Here is a 14,048-nt window from a genome sequence, read left to right as displayed (position 1 = left end):
ACGCGCGCAGAATTTTAATTACACCATCCAAAAATTCCGACCCATCATCGTGTTTGTGTTTTCCACCACCGCCAGGAATCGCCGTAAAGAATTCGCCTGTCCTTGATTAATCGTGGAAATTCCGGACCCGTGTCCGCTGAAAGGGGCGCAGCAACAACAAACGGCGGCTCATAAATTCCCACATGATGATCGATTTGTTTCATTCCGAGCTGTCGACGACCGACTGGCGACGGTCCGGGCGGTCGCATCCTTCCTCCAGCCAGTATTGACAGATTCGAAATGCGTCCGCTAATGGCAAACAAACCTGTTCTCGGAATTTTTCATACCCCACAACCAACCCCGAGCGGTTCTCGCAGCCACGAGAATATCTATAAAAGAAAATTTAAAACATCCGTCCGGAATGAGAATAACAAAACTCTTTCAACCGACCGAATTCATTCACCTTCCCCTCCCACCCTCATGATGATCTCCACGAGAAAGAAAAACCAGATTTCACCTGTTGAGAAACGGGAATAAATTGGAAAGTCTCGTGACTAAGCGCACCATAAGTCACATAGCCGCTGGCTTAGCAGAGACTGGCCGGCCGGCCGCCTCAGTTGGGGTCCTGCTGGGAGCTCAAGAAGAGATTGCAGCCAGAGCTACATTTATCATTGGGCTAAACGTGGCTATTTTTCTTCCCCGTTAATTACATTCATTAATTTTCTCCCAGTCCGAGGTTTATGCGAGGCGCGAGGAGTGTGCGAGAGAAAGAGTAAAAGAATCACGGGTTGGAACACTTTCGCTTTCTTTCTATTTGTGAAATCGATTATGGTCGTCACATGGTGACGCAAAAGCGAGAATGTTCCGATTTCGCAGTATCAGCGAAGAAGATTATGGGAAGGGATGCTGGGGAAAATGTTGTTCAAAATAGATGAAAGATGCTCCACCAGCAACCAAGGCGCCGTGGCTTAGTTGGTTAAAGCGCCTCTCTAGTAAACAGGAGATCGTGAGTTCGAATCTCGCCGGAGCCTGAAGCACCGATATTTTTTTTATCAATATTGATATCTTATATCTGATAGACTTTGTTTTCTTCATTACCATTATTCATCCTGTAAAATAATTGGAATTTCGATTCATATTTCAGAAGCTGGCATCATTGTTGTTCACATCCATGTCGAATTTTGGTCTTTGGGAAGATTATTTGTCCGTTAATGTTTTTTGCTTCGCGGAAATTTTTGTATTGGATTGAATTACAACATTATACATGGTTTAGGTTGACGTTAGATTAAGTAGGTAGCTAATTTTAATAATTAAAAAAAAAATGAAATCTCCAACCAGGGTTGCCACATATACAGAATATTCTGTATTTCACAGATTTTTCGCCAAACTTCAGATACATAATCTGTCTATACAGAATTACAGATTCTCACCGAAGATACAGAACCGTACAGACTTTTTTTTAAACTCAATTTCAAATATTGAGTTTATTTCAGTTGAAAATGTTGAACACAACGCAACGAGATGGCCCTCGTTGGAGGCAGTTTTAAATCGAAATCTTGAGCGATTTGAAGAGCTTAGGATATTCTTTTCGTTCCAAGTTATGTATGACCTTAACCAATCCATCAATCGTATATTGATTCATTCAAACGATCCTATGACGAAACCGATAGAGGAACTGGTACAAATTCGGTACCTCGTGGGTAATTTAGTACCCACCCGGATCTCCGGCGGTAATGAGTGCACTCTGGTGATGAATAAAAAAAAGTGTTCTAGTAATGTAGTAACAAACGTCAGATGCCAAAAACCCAAAATATCTGTGTTTTAAAAAAAAAAACAAGTTTTGTTGTTTTTGAAATCTCGAAAATTTTTCATGTGCGTCTTTTGAAAAATCATTAAAAATCGAATAGTGAGCCAATTTTAAATATTAAAGCTGATTTGGATCAAGAAATTGATGTTCTTCAACGAATCCGAGTAAGTGTATCGAGATTTTAATCACAAATTTCATATATTTCATTCCAAAGTGAAAATTCGGTACGCGGGTAATATGGCACCCCAATGTAAACATAGTGTTGATGCTACACTATGATGATAACGTTTTGCATTCCGCCAGCACCGATTGCGAGACTGATTACTACGCTTGCGACTTTTGTAAAGGCTTCTGATTCGTTTTACCTTCTTTAATTAGAAATAAATCGAGATGAAATTTGTTCACTTTTTCTTGAAAAAAATCGTTTTTTGTTCCTCTTTGTTTTGTAAAATTGCATGCTTTTTCGTCAAAGTTGAGTTCATTTACGTAAACTAGTGTACTTCACTTCTATTTTGTATGAAAATGTCATAAAATACATTTTTCAGTGATTTCATGACGATTCTTTTAATTTGAAAAAAATAAAAATATGGGGTGCCAAATTTATACCCAGGCATCTCGGGTACTCGAATTTGAGTTGTTTCACTTTTATGCTAAAAGCTCCGAACCAAATCAAGATTTTTGAAATCGGTTTGCGGGGAAATGTCCGCAATAGATCCCTTCATAAGCTGACGTACTATGAAGAAATTCTGAGCATTGGCCAAGAGCCAAAAAAACAAAATGGGGTACCGAATTTATACCATGTTGGGTAACTTATATTTTGATAGCTACGCGCATCGATTCGCTGATGCTGACCTTAATGTGAAAGATTTTGAAGACTTTCTGAAGAAGCCTAAGGATGTTTGCGTTGGTATCGATGCAGAAGAAGCTGAAAGAGGATTTGATGCAGATAGGAAGCTGACCTTCAAATCGATTTGTTGTGACTTCAAGATGAAATATTGTACTCGTGAAACAGATTTCAGAGCGATTTGATTACAACGATCCGGTTATTAAAACTGCGACCTTGATAAACCCTCAAAATTTCGACAAGCTACCAAACCTTGATGATTTGATGCGTCAATTTTCTCAATTCGTTGAAGCGGGTTAAAGACAAGGCTTGGATAAGGAATTCGGGATATTCAAGACGAATCTTATGGGGCCAACATTGAGTGACTCAGACATACCTTGCTCCCAGCTGTTAGATGTCAAAAGACGTGATTGGAAATTTTTGAATCCTTTTTGATAACATTCATCAGCGTGTGTTGAGTGAATATTTTCGCTTTACAAGCCGACAGAACGAAGTCCGGAAATTGGTTGGCAGCCACAATTGTAAACTATCTACAAAGAACTATGTATCGGCTCGGTTAGGAGCTTCAAGGATGAAATTGACGAAAAATTTGAAGGCAAATTTCAACAAAACCATGTATAAACATCATACAATTCAGAGGATTTTGAAAAACCCTTTTTTTTGATTTAATTAAATAATAAAGTTTTTATTAGGACATTTTCGATGACCATCCCTTTTTTCGATAACGCGTTCTAAACGGTGAACTAAATTCTTCATGCCCAACTCTAACATTACGACTTCGATGCTGTTGAAAACCCGAGTTATTTTTCTCTTTAAGTTCCTCCAAATTTTATGGCTTATTAACATAGCAACGGTCCTTCACGTACCCTCAGATGAAGTAATCGACGACGAGAATTGTTGAAATTCTTACCATAAGAGGACAAAGTTTCATTAAGGCTTCGGTTGCTTGAGTAATACGATTTCACAAAAAATACTCGTTCTTGTAAATTGTACATCTTGACACTAAAAACCATTCGATCAGACTGAACGAGTAGCCGAATATTATCGTCCCGAAGTGGGGAATGCAGTGTTACCATCGACGGAGCGAAAATTAAAATGTATAAAAAGCTATTCGATTTTTTTTTCTGAAAGACCTGAAAGATCTGAAAGACTCTTTAGTTAAGCTTGAACGCTTTGAATTCATTTGATAATATTTTATCATTTAATAAACAAAATTCAAATTCAATTCCATTTTTGCTAGTAGTCTCACATTTACATTTTTTGGAGGATCATCTGGTTTCCTCCAAGTACATGATCTAGGTCCATATATTTTCAGTTGTATCCTAACAATAGACATTGAGTCTGTAGTCGCTACTCAATTCAATCTCAGGATCGGATTTCGGCAACTTATATCGAACGTGGAGCTCTCGGCCGTGGCAAACGGATTTCATCCTCCTTCGTAAAATTATAGCGTGGCTCGCTAGTAGCGTGAGTATTCAGAAAAGAAAGGTGCGAATAGAAATAAATCGATATAGTGCATGTGAGTTTCAATTGCTGGATTATTAAAGAGTGATTTCATACAAAAAGTTGGAAATTCGAGAGGGTTAGTGATCTGAATAACGATAGAAACAAAATGGCGTCGTTACGTGAGCTCACCAAAGTTGAAATACACATCGCTTCGAGTATCTGATCATCTGATCTATGATAATGAGATGTCTTTTGGAAAGATGAACTCAAACAAAATGATAGAGGGTGGTGTCTAAGACTCGACCGCAAGATTCGTTTGTTTATCTTCTTTTCATTTAAAAATTTTGGAAGCCCTGAGTATAATCGATTTCTTACGTAGTTTTGCGGAAGTAGCTGAGTATAGTTGATTCATGGTGCATTTCTTTCTTTGCGATAACTACACACAAGCTTTATGTCGCAAATTGGTTCCTTAGCATTAATGCGCGCACTGCACTGCACTGCAAAGTGTATATCGGAGCATGCATTTCGAAATGAACAATTTGGGTTTTAACAAACCGCACGGGAGCAGAGCAACAATTGGCGAAAATTTGGCTTTTTTTTCTTTGCACTATAGAGCCTTGTAACTTGTGTCTGGTCATACTGTTATATTATGACTCACAGACCCGGCGAGCTTCCCGACTAAAATTGATTTTTTTTATATTCATGGCGAATTTCAAGCCAACTCGTCTTAGGAGTCAGATCTCAGATTGCAGTGAAACATTGTGGGTGTGAAAACATTGGTCATTGAGGCAACTTTGCATACTTGAAAACTTCCTTTTGGAATTAGACCACCTTTTGGAAAAAGGCCAAAGTTGTCGACCGCCGACCTGCTGTCTGAAGCGACGACCTCTCGCAAGCAAACCTATGTTTCACCATTCGCCCGGATAGTTTGAAACATAGGAAATACTTCTTTAGTTAGGTTCGACTGAGCGGCACCGAGCGTCCGAGGGCATACCTGGTGTCCGGTTAATTTTTGCTTTGAAATATATTATTCTTATATTTTACCCGGGCCGGCGGCCGACTCGGATTGTGTCACCACGACGGCTTGGGAGCCGCCTTAGCCGCCTCACACTCATTAGATGGAAACATCACTGTAATGAGAGTGATTGACCTCACTATATTAAAACAAAATAATAAATTCATAATAAAAATTGTGCTCTAATTACGTTAACACGTAAGACCCCAATGTTTCCAAATTTCTAATAATAGCCATACCATGTCGAACAGATATAGTGGTTCTCAGATTTTCATGAGAAGTGGTATATTTGTCCTTAATCGCAAAATATTAGACTAGGGTGGTCCGAAAAATCGCCCTTTTTCCAAAAATGGCTTTTTTTAAACTCCTAATTTTGAACTACTGGACCAATTCAGATGATCAACATATTAAAGACATTTTTAAAGACAATTAGTTGATATTTTTTAGAAAAATATTACAATTGCAAAAAAAAATTAGATTTTGTTTTCGTAATTATTGATTGTATTTTATTGTATTTATTGTATTTGTTGTTTTCTATTATGTTTTTCAATATATTTTCTTGAGAGCTGAGTGTTTTTACATAATATATCCAAAAATCAGAGATGTAATTCTTTTCGTTTTTAAGTTATTATTTTTCAAAGTCAACCGATGGTCCGGAAAATCATTTCTTTATTTTTCTTCTAAGAACTGGACCAATTCAGATAATTGATATATAAAATAAAGGCAAATGAACCAATATTTTTTTTGAAAAAAATTAAACTTGCTAAAAAATTGTATTCTAGTCGCATATATCCAGTCTATTTGCATATGAATATTGCATGAAGACTGAAAACTAGTTAAATTTGAAAAATCATGACTCAAAAATGAAAAAAAGACTCTTTGATTTTTGGATATGATATGTGACAAAAACCTCAGCTTTCTAGCACAAATATTAAAAATTTGCCGATCTATCTATCTTTGCCGAACAAAATCAATAATAACAAAACCAAAAATACAAATTTCCCGCAAGTGTAATATAAAAAAACTAGATCATTTGCTTCAATTTCATATGTCGATCATCTGAATCGGTCAAGTTGTTCAAAAGTTATATTTTTTTCAAAAAAGTCTTTTTGGAAAAAGGGGGAATACTTTGATTTTTTAACCATCGGTTAACTTTGAAAATTCATAACTTAAAAACGAAAAAACTCACATCTCTGATTTCTCATTATCAACTACAATCAATAACTACGAAAACAAAACCTGAATCTTCGGCAAGTGTAATATTTTTCCAAAAAATTAATAGCTAATTGCCTTTAATTTAATATATTGATCATCTGAATCGGTCCAGTAGTTCAAAAGTTATGAATTTTCGAAAAAAAAGGCATTTTTGAGAAAAAAAGCGAATAAACGGTGTGTTACATCAAATTGCATCACGGAAAAAACGCTGTAGAAATTCGCCCAGTAGACCGATCCTTTTGAAAATTTTAGACAGTAAAATAAAAACTATTAAACAACTTTTGGCATTTTCTTTTTATTCATACTTCGAGCCCAAGCCCGTATGCTCGCACCTTCCTCTTTACCCCGTCCATAAGGTTCTGTACAACGTCAGGTTGTAGTTTTTTTTGAACAGAAATCCATTTTCTTTTGAAGTCCGCCTCCGATTTGACAACTTTTGGGTTCTTCCGGAGGGCCTGCTTCATAATCGCCCAATATTTCTCTATTGGGCGAAGCTCCGGCGCGTTGGGCGGGTTCATTTCCTTTGGCACGAAGGTGACCCCGTTGGCTTCGTACCACTCCAACACGTCCTTTGAATAGTGGCACGAAGCGAGATCCGGCCAGAAGCTGGTCCGGCCCTCGTGCTGCTTCAATAGTGTTAGTAAGCGCTTCTGTAGGCACTCCTTAAGGTAAACCTGCCCGTTTACCGTGCCGGTCATCACGAAGGGGGCGCTCCGCTTTCCGCAAGAGCAGATCGATTGCCACACCATGTACTTTTTGGCAAACTTGGATAGTTTCTGCTTGCGAATCTCCTCCGGAACGCTGAATTTGTCCTCTGCGGAGAAGAACAACAGGCCCGGCAGCTGACGAAAGTCCGCTTTGACGTAGGTTTCGTCGTCCATTACCAGTCAATGCGGCTTCGTCAGCATTTCGGTGTACAGCTTCCGGGCTCGCGTCTTGCCTTTCGTCGCGGTTAGGAGCCTTCTGAACCTTGTATGTACGCAGGCCCTCCCGCTGCTTGGTCCGCTGGACGAATGAACTTGACAAATTCAGCTTATTGGCGACATCCCGGACCGAACTACTCGGATCACGTCTAAACTGCTTAACTACGCGCTTGTGATCTTTTTCACTGTCGGAGCATCCATTTTTGCCGTTCTTCACCTTCCGGTCGATGGTTAGGTTCTCGAAGTATCGTTTTAGTACTCTGCTGACCGTGGATTGGACGATTCCCAGCATCTTACCGATGTCCCGATGTGACAACTCCGGATTCTCGAAATGAGTGCACAGGATTAATTCACGACGCTCTTTTTCGTTCGACGACATTTTTCCAAATTTACGAAAAATTGACAGTGAAGCTTGGCCAACGTGATCTATACACTCTTATCTGATTATAAGCGAAAGCTGAAGATATAATTCCTAAAAATTAAATTTCTACAGCGTTTTTTCCGTGATGCAATTTTATGTGACACACCCTTTAAATGGATTTTTCGGACCACCCTCAATTGAAATGGGCATCCTAATGAAAAATAAAAAAAACGGATCTAATATTTTGCGATAAAGAACAAATATTCCACTTTTCACGAAAATCTGAGAACCAATATATCGGTTTGGCATGCAATGGCTGTATAATAAATAAATACAAGATAAAAACTTCCCAAATTTTCAAAATTTTAGAGATTTTCAAATTTTTCAAGAATTTAAATAAAAAATATAATTATAAGGATTTTTAAGATTTTCAAGAGCTTATCTCTTTTAAGATTTTGAAGATTTTGATAATTTTCAAGATTTTCAAGGTTTTCAATTTGACGGCGCCAGTGGTTGTATGGTTAGCGTAACAGCCTCACAATCCGATCGGCCTGGGTTCAATCCCAGCTGGCGTCGTTGGGATTTTCTGAGGCGAAAAATCTCTGGTTACGTCTTCCTTCGGAGCGAAAGTAAAAGAAGTTGGCCCGGCTCATGAGTTGTTGAGTCTGATAGGTAGGAACAGGTGGAGTCGCCTCCCTGATGTCGGTGATTGGCACTAAAGTGGCGGAAATAGGCCGACGAAAAATAAGCGAAGATAAAAAAAAAAAAATAAAAAAGGTTTTCAATTTTTTTTTTAATTTTTGGGACGTTTAAAATTCCTCAATATCTTGAAGTTTGTGATTTTGAAGATTTAAAAGATTTTTAGGAAGCCCAAGATCTTCAAGAATTTAATGTTTCAAACATTATAAAATTTTTAAAATCTTTAAAATTTGTATGATTTTTGGCATGCAATGGCTGTATAATAAATAAATACACGATAAAAACTTCCCAAATTTTCGAAATTTTTAAGACTTGAAAATTTTTCGAGAATTTAAAAAAAATGAGTTTTTTTAAGATTTTAAAAGATTTTAAGAATTTGCTAGATTTTCAAGATTTGTTCATTTTGAAATTTTTGAGATTTTTAGAAAAATAAGGGTTTTTAAGATTTCCAAGAGCTCAAGTCTTTTAAGATTTTGAAGATTTTGATAACTTTCAAGATTTTCAAGGTTTTCAAATTTTTTAAAATTTTTGAAATCATTTAAGTTTATGATTTTAAAGATGATTTAAAAGATTTTTACAAATCCCAAGATCTTCAAGAATTTGTGGTTTCAAACCTTTTAAAATTTTTAAAATTAAATTTTTTTTATGATTCTCATAATTTTTAAAATTTTAAAGAATTTTAAGATTTTTTTTATTTTTATGATTTTGAAGATTTTAAAATTTTATAGATTCCCAAGATTTTGAAGATTTCAGAATTTTCAAGGTTTTCTCAGGATTTTCAAGATTCAAATTTTTGTGTTTTTTGAGATTTTTTTTCTGTTCTAAGATTTTGAACATTTCTAATTTTGAAGATCCAAAATTTTCAAAATTTTGAGGATTTTAATGTTTTTATAAACTTAAAAGATTTTTTAAAATTTTTATTACTTTCATGAGTTTTTCGAGATTTTCAACTTTTAAAACTTTGAATATTTGGAGTTTTTTTTAAATTTCAAAGATTTGCATGATTTTTAATTTTTTATGAGTTTTATTATGATTAAAATTTTCAAGAACGAGTTTTGAAACTTTCAATGAGATTTGATTGTATGAGTTTTAACATTTTATGAGATAAGAACTTTTGAAGATTTTTATGATTCTTATTATTTTTATGAATCTTGTTTAATTTTTTTTCTTTTCGAATATCGAAATATAAAAGATTTTTTATTGTTATTTTTATGAGTTTTATCGTTCTTATGATTTTTTGAAGATTTTGAATATTTAGAAGATTTTCTGGATTTTTAAGATTTTAAAGATTTTAATCATTTTCAAGATCTTCAAAAAAAAATTTTTTTTTTGAGCGTATCACGATGTATATCTTATATCGTGGTCATAGATATGGATATGGATATAGATATAGATAGAGGTATAGATATACAATGAATCTTAAATATGTTACAGATAGTTACAGATATGTAACCATAAACTACAAATACGAATTCTCTTGATTAATTACCGCATCGGGAATTTTCAATACGAACATATGAAAAAAAAACAAATTCACATTGAGATTTTTTCTGCTATTAAAAAATGAAAAATTGAAATTTTGAATTTCAAAGTAGAAATAGAAATGAAAATTACTTATTGATTTTTACCAATTCTAAATTATGATCTGTGTATAATAGAAGATGAAAGAAACTGAGAATTGAACATTAATAAAATCAGAGAAGAAAGGAATAAAAATATACACAACATATTGTGTATATTTTATATATTACATAACAATTAGCAACATATTGTGAATAGGAGGTAAACGTAAAATAATAAAGATTAACTTCGAATCAAAATAACAAAATAACGTTAAAGTGTTGAAGAACAAATGTAGCAACATCCTCACCTCGTTCCTTGCTTCATCAAAGCAACAAAAAATCGCACAGAACAAACTTCCACCCGTTTGAGTGTGAGCAAACTATTTTAAATTCAAACAAATTCCTTCAATTGAATCGCGCAACCGTTGAAGCGGGTTGACGCATTAAGTGGGTGAGAGAAAGAGGTTCAATGTGGAATTGAGAGGGGCGGCAGAATAAAATACCAAGATCTAAGGAATTCAATTCGATGGCAATCAGGCAGGCAGGCCGGGTATGCATGCATTCGAATCGAGCGTCGTTCGAGAGCCCAGATCCGAGTGAGTAGATAATTGAGCGTATTCAATCCGAGAAAAGATCTTTTCAACCTGTGCAACCTACGCTAGCACCGGTAACGTAAGAAGAAGAAAAAAACACCTTGGCGACCTTGAGATTCGCTCCGCCGATCTGCCCCGTTCGATGACTTGCGCTAAAGTTCGAAGGAGCGCGGGCGGGGGAAAGGGTACGACAATTTATCACTCCACCCATTTGAGCGGGGCTTGAATTAAGGTTGATCCGCGGATCGGTTCGAGATCTCTTGTGAGTCAGTAGTCGGGGGCCTGCTGCAACAATAACAAGAATCGCTGATCGCTGATTGCGATTTCAACAAGGGAGTCGACCTTGGCGCGCAATTGGACGGTAATTATCTATTGTCGTTGCGCTTTTTTTTTGCGACTGAAACAAAATCGCTTGGTGATGAAGTCAGCCGGCTTAGGTGAAACAGAAAATTTCGATGAATAATCTGTAAACGAATTGTAGAGCACGTTTGCAGTTTCATATCGATTCGAAAATTCCTTGCCTACTTCTGCATTCATAACCAGGATCACGTGACTCTTTCCTCTTCCTTCTCGGTATGGTTTACTTATTTGCATAGAGACTGCCACGACTCCAGAAGCAGGCTGCATCCGAAATGATTTAGCAAACCGATGCACTGTGCACGAGCAGAGCAGTGTCTGTCTATCGGAGGAATCCGAAAATGTTGTATTAGATTTGCGTGGGAAAATGGATGCTGCCATATCTCGTCCGCTGTGTGTTCTGCCAACTCCATGAAATTATGAACGTGACTTGCTTTCGCCGTTTTCGGTCTGGAACTTCCGCTCATAACCGACATGACGTTTTGCCAGCAACTGCTTGCCCCACAGAAACGTATTTATATTTGGCATATACATTACAAATTGAACATTTGAGCGACGCTCGAAATTGAGTTTTGATACCATCGCAAATGTTTCTCTTTCCATCAATAACTCGAGAGGCATTTTCCATTGGGGAAGAGACTGATTTAACACAAATAAACATCTAAGATTTTCTTTTTGTACACATGGAAATCAGGATTTTCCTAAACGATCGAACAAAAAAGCGCAACATAGATATGCAGAAATATTCAGAAAAAATTAAGACAGGTATTATTTATAATTAATTCATGTTAATATAATTTGCACTCACTCGATACATAGATGATATGGAATAACTACTCAATATTACGTAATAATTAGTATAAAAAATAAAAAATAAATAAACAATAAATGTTTTCGAATCGGAAAACTGCTTCAGGGTGTTTGTGGTGAGAGTTAATAAATTGAGCTTTATGAAATCAACAAAAACAGAAAAACAAATTTACATACAAGCAAACACAAAAGTTCAGTTCAAATATCTCAAAAAAGAATGGTTGGGATGAAGCTATGTAGAAGTATGTAGAAGTTGGATAGTTAAATTCTTTCGAATGTTATATTTAAATATTCTGTAATATTAGCCAGGGCATGAAAATGTTGACGAAAACTGAAAGTGAGTATGCTGGCGGATGTCATTTTTGCAGCCTTGCCATCAACATTTCGAGTAATCATAATTTTATCCAATGGCGGTTATGTTTCGGTAGGTAAGTTAATCTCAAAATTGAAAAAAAATTCATTTGTGACGGAAAATTGTGAATTATTTAAATAATCGTAGCTGCTAGTGTTAGTAAAACGAACAGTGGAAGGTTAGTGATAGTAATAGCTTTCAGTAGAACTCTTTACCTTCTCTCTGTTCACAATTGTTGTCAATTGTTGGACAACAACTGGATAACAGCGAAATCGGAGTTGATTATTTTTTTTCATGGCGTTCATGTACATTTATCTATCCTTTTTTATCCCATTTTTCATTATTTTCAGTACATGTTGCCGAATATGTCCATTTTTGAAAATTTGTGACTTTTGACCTGCTTGACTGTTATTGTGTTATTCCCGAATATGAAAGTAGGAATACTTTGAATTTTTACGTAGGATAAACGTAGTCCGTAGGAAAATATCGGGGGGTAAAATAAAACTCTAAACAGTGAACATGCAGGAAAAAATGAAAGATTTCGAATGCTTATAACTTGAGCATTTCTTAACACTTTGACGTCCGCACCATTCGTAAAAAAATATTCGCTTGGCGCCGGCAGCGCTAATTTGGATTACTTGACATGTCACCGCCCGTTCTTGACATTAATTTTAAATTGTCAAGTTTTACTAATCTCATCATTGGTTTTCATAAGCTCTCACCTCTGTTCCCCTACTTTCATAACATTTCGATGATATACATACGTAAATATAACAAAACTGTCCATATTCCCCCCACTATATGTCCATGCGGGTAATCATCGAAAAAATGTTCTACTTTTCGATATGTTTTGATTTTGGTAAAAACATTGAAAAACACTCGGTCCATTAAATGAAAAATCAGTATATTGAAATGCAAGAAAGTGCTTTTAGTTTTAGAACATGATTTTCGAAAGATATAATTGAAGTTCTTCTCAATATGTCCGTATTTCCCCACCTTCTCCTATTTATAAAAATAAAAAAAAAACTTGTTGGGCGTGTGTAGGTTATTGTTACCTAAACAAAACCCTAACAGAATGCAAACGATACTAAAGTGCTGTCGCCGGCCATTGAGATACTATGCGCACGTAACCACTGTGGTGTCGCCGGCATTCGGACGCTAGTTTTCGTACGTAACCACTGTGGTGTCGCCGGACGCCAAAGTGTTAATAGATCGCCTAGATGTTTGTACAATTGATAGAAAACATTTCTACGCATCTGTTACAATTTTATGTTTCTTCAGATAAACAATTGAATAATTGAGAAATGTCAAGCTTTATCTAAACGCATTTGTGCTCCTCAAATTGTACCGACCAAACGGAGCAACCAGAGAAGCAGCGGAATACGGTTTACCCAACACTGACTCTAAAACTAAGAAGGCTGGGGAAATCGTCACTGCAAATATTAGGCTGTCAAAAAAGTCCTGCGGTATTTTTTTTGAATTTTCATTTGTTTTAAGTCAAATATGCGCCGTTTTGTTCGATAACTTGTTCCCAACGAGATGCCACCTTCATAATACCCCTGTTATAGAAGCTCGCTTCCTTATTGGCAAAAAAACTCGGATAGCCAATTTTCACAGGACTCTTTTGTGGCTAACTTCTGACTACCTAGCTCGTTCGCCATGGACAAAAACAGGTGGTATTCACTTGGTGCAAGGTCCGGACTATACGGCGGATGCAAAAGAACCTCCCATCCGAGCTCCCGGAGCTTCTGGCGCGTCACCAAAGAAGTGTGTGGCCTGGAGTTGTCCTGATGGAAGACAATGCGGCCTCTGTTTATCAAAGATGGCCTCTTCTTCATGGGTGCTACTATGCCGATCTTTCTCGGCTAATTCAGCGATTTTGTCGCAATTTTCGACGACAGGCCTTCCGGAGCGTGGCGCATCTTCGACGACCTCTACACCAGAACGAAAACGTTGAAACCATCGTTGTGCGGTGGAAATGGAAACTGTATCGGGTCCATAAACTGCACAAATTTTATTGGCAGCTAGAGATGCATTTTTTCCTTTGATATGTCGGATTTTCTCTTTATTTTGCTCCATATTTGC

The 14,048-nt window shown here is 36.5% G+C and overlaps 1 protein-coding gene and 1 non-coding gene across 8 annotated transcripts in view; one reads left to right on the top strand and one right to left on the bottom strand.

Annotated features, from left to right (window-relative positions):
* The window catches only part of LOC129774817 (probable G-protein coupled receptor Mth-like 1), a 379,271-nt gene that overhangs the window by 76,370 nt on the left and 288,853 nt on the right, over positions 1-14,048 (bottom strand). The gene's annotated exons all lie outside the window — the stretch shown is intronic.
* On the top strand, positions 937-1,010 carry Trnat-agu (transfer RNA threonine (anticodon AGU)). Its single transcript has one exon. It is a non-coding gene; the product is annotated as a tRNA-Thr (tRNA).

This window comes from Toxorhynchites rutilus, chromosome 3 (assembly GCF_029784135.1).
Source record: "Toxorhynchites rutilus septentrionalis strain SRP chromosome 3, ASM2978413v1, whole genome shotgun sequence".
Lineage (NCBI taxonomy): Eukaryota > Metazoa > Arthropoda > Insecta > Diptera > Culicidae > Toxorhynchites > Toxorhynchites rutilus.
The sequence above is the reverse complement of the archived record's forward strand: the minus strand, read 5'-3'. Positions and strand labels throughout refer to the sequence as shown.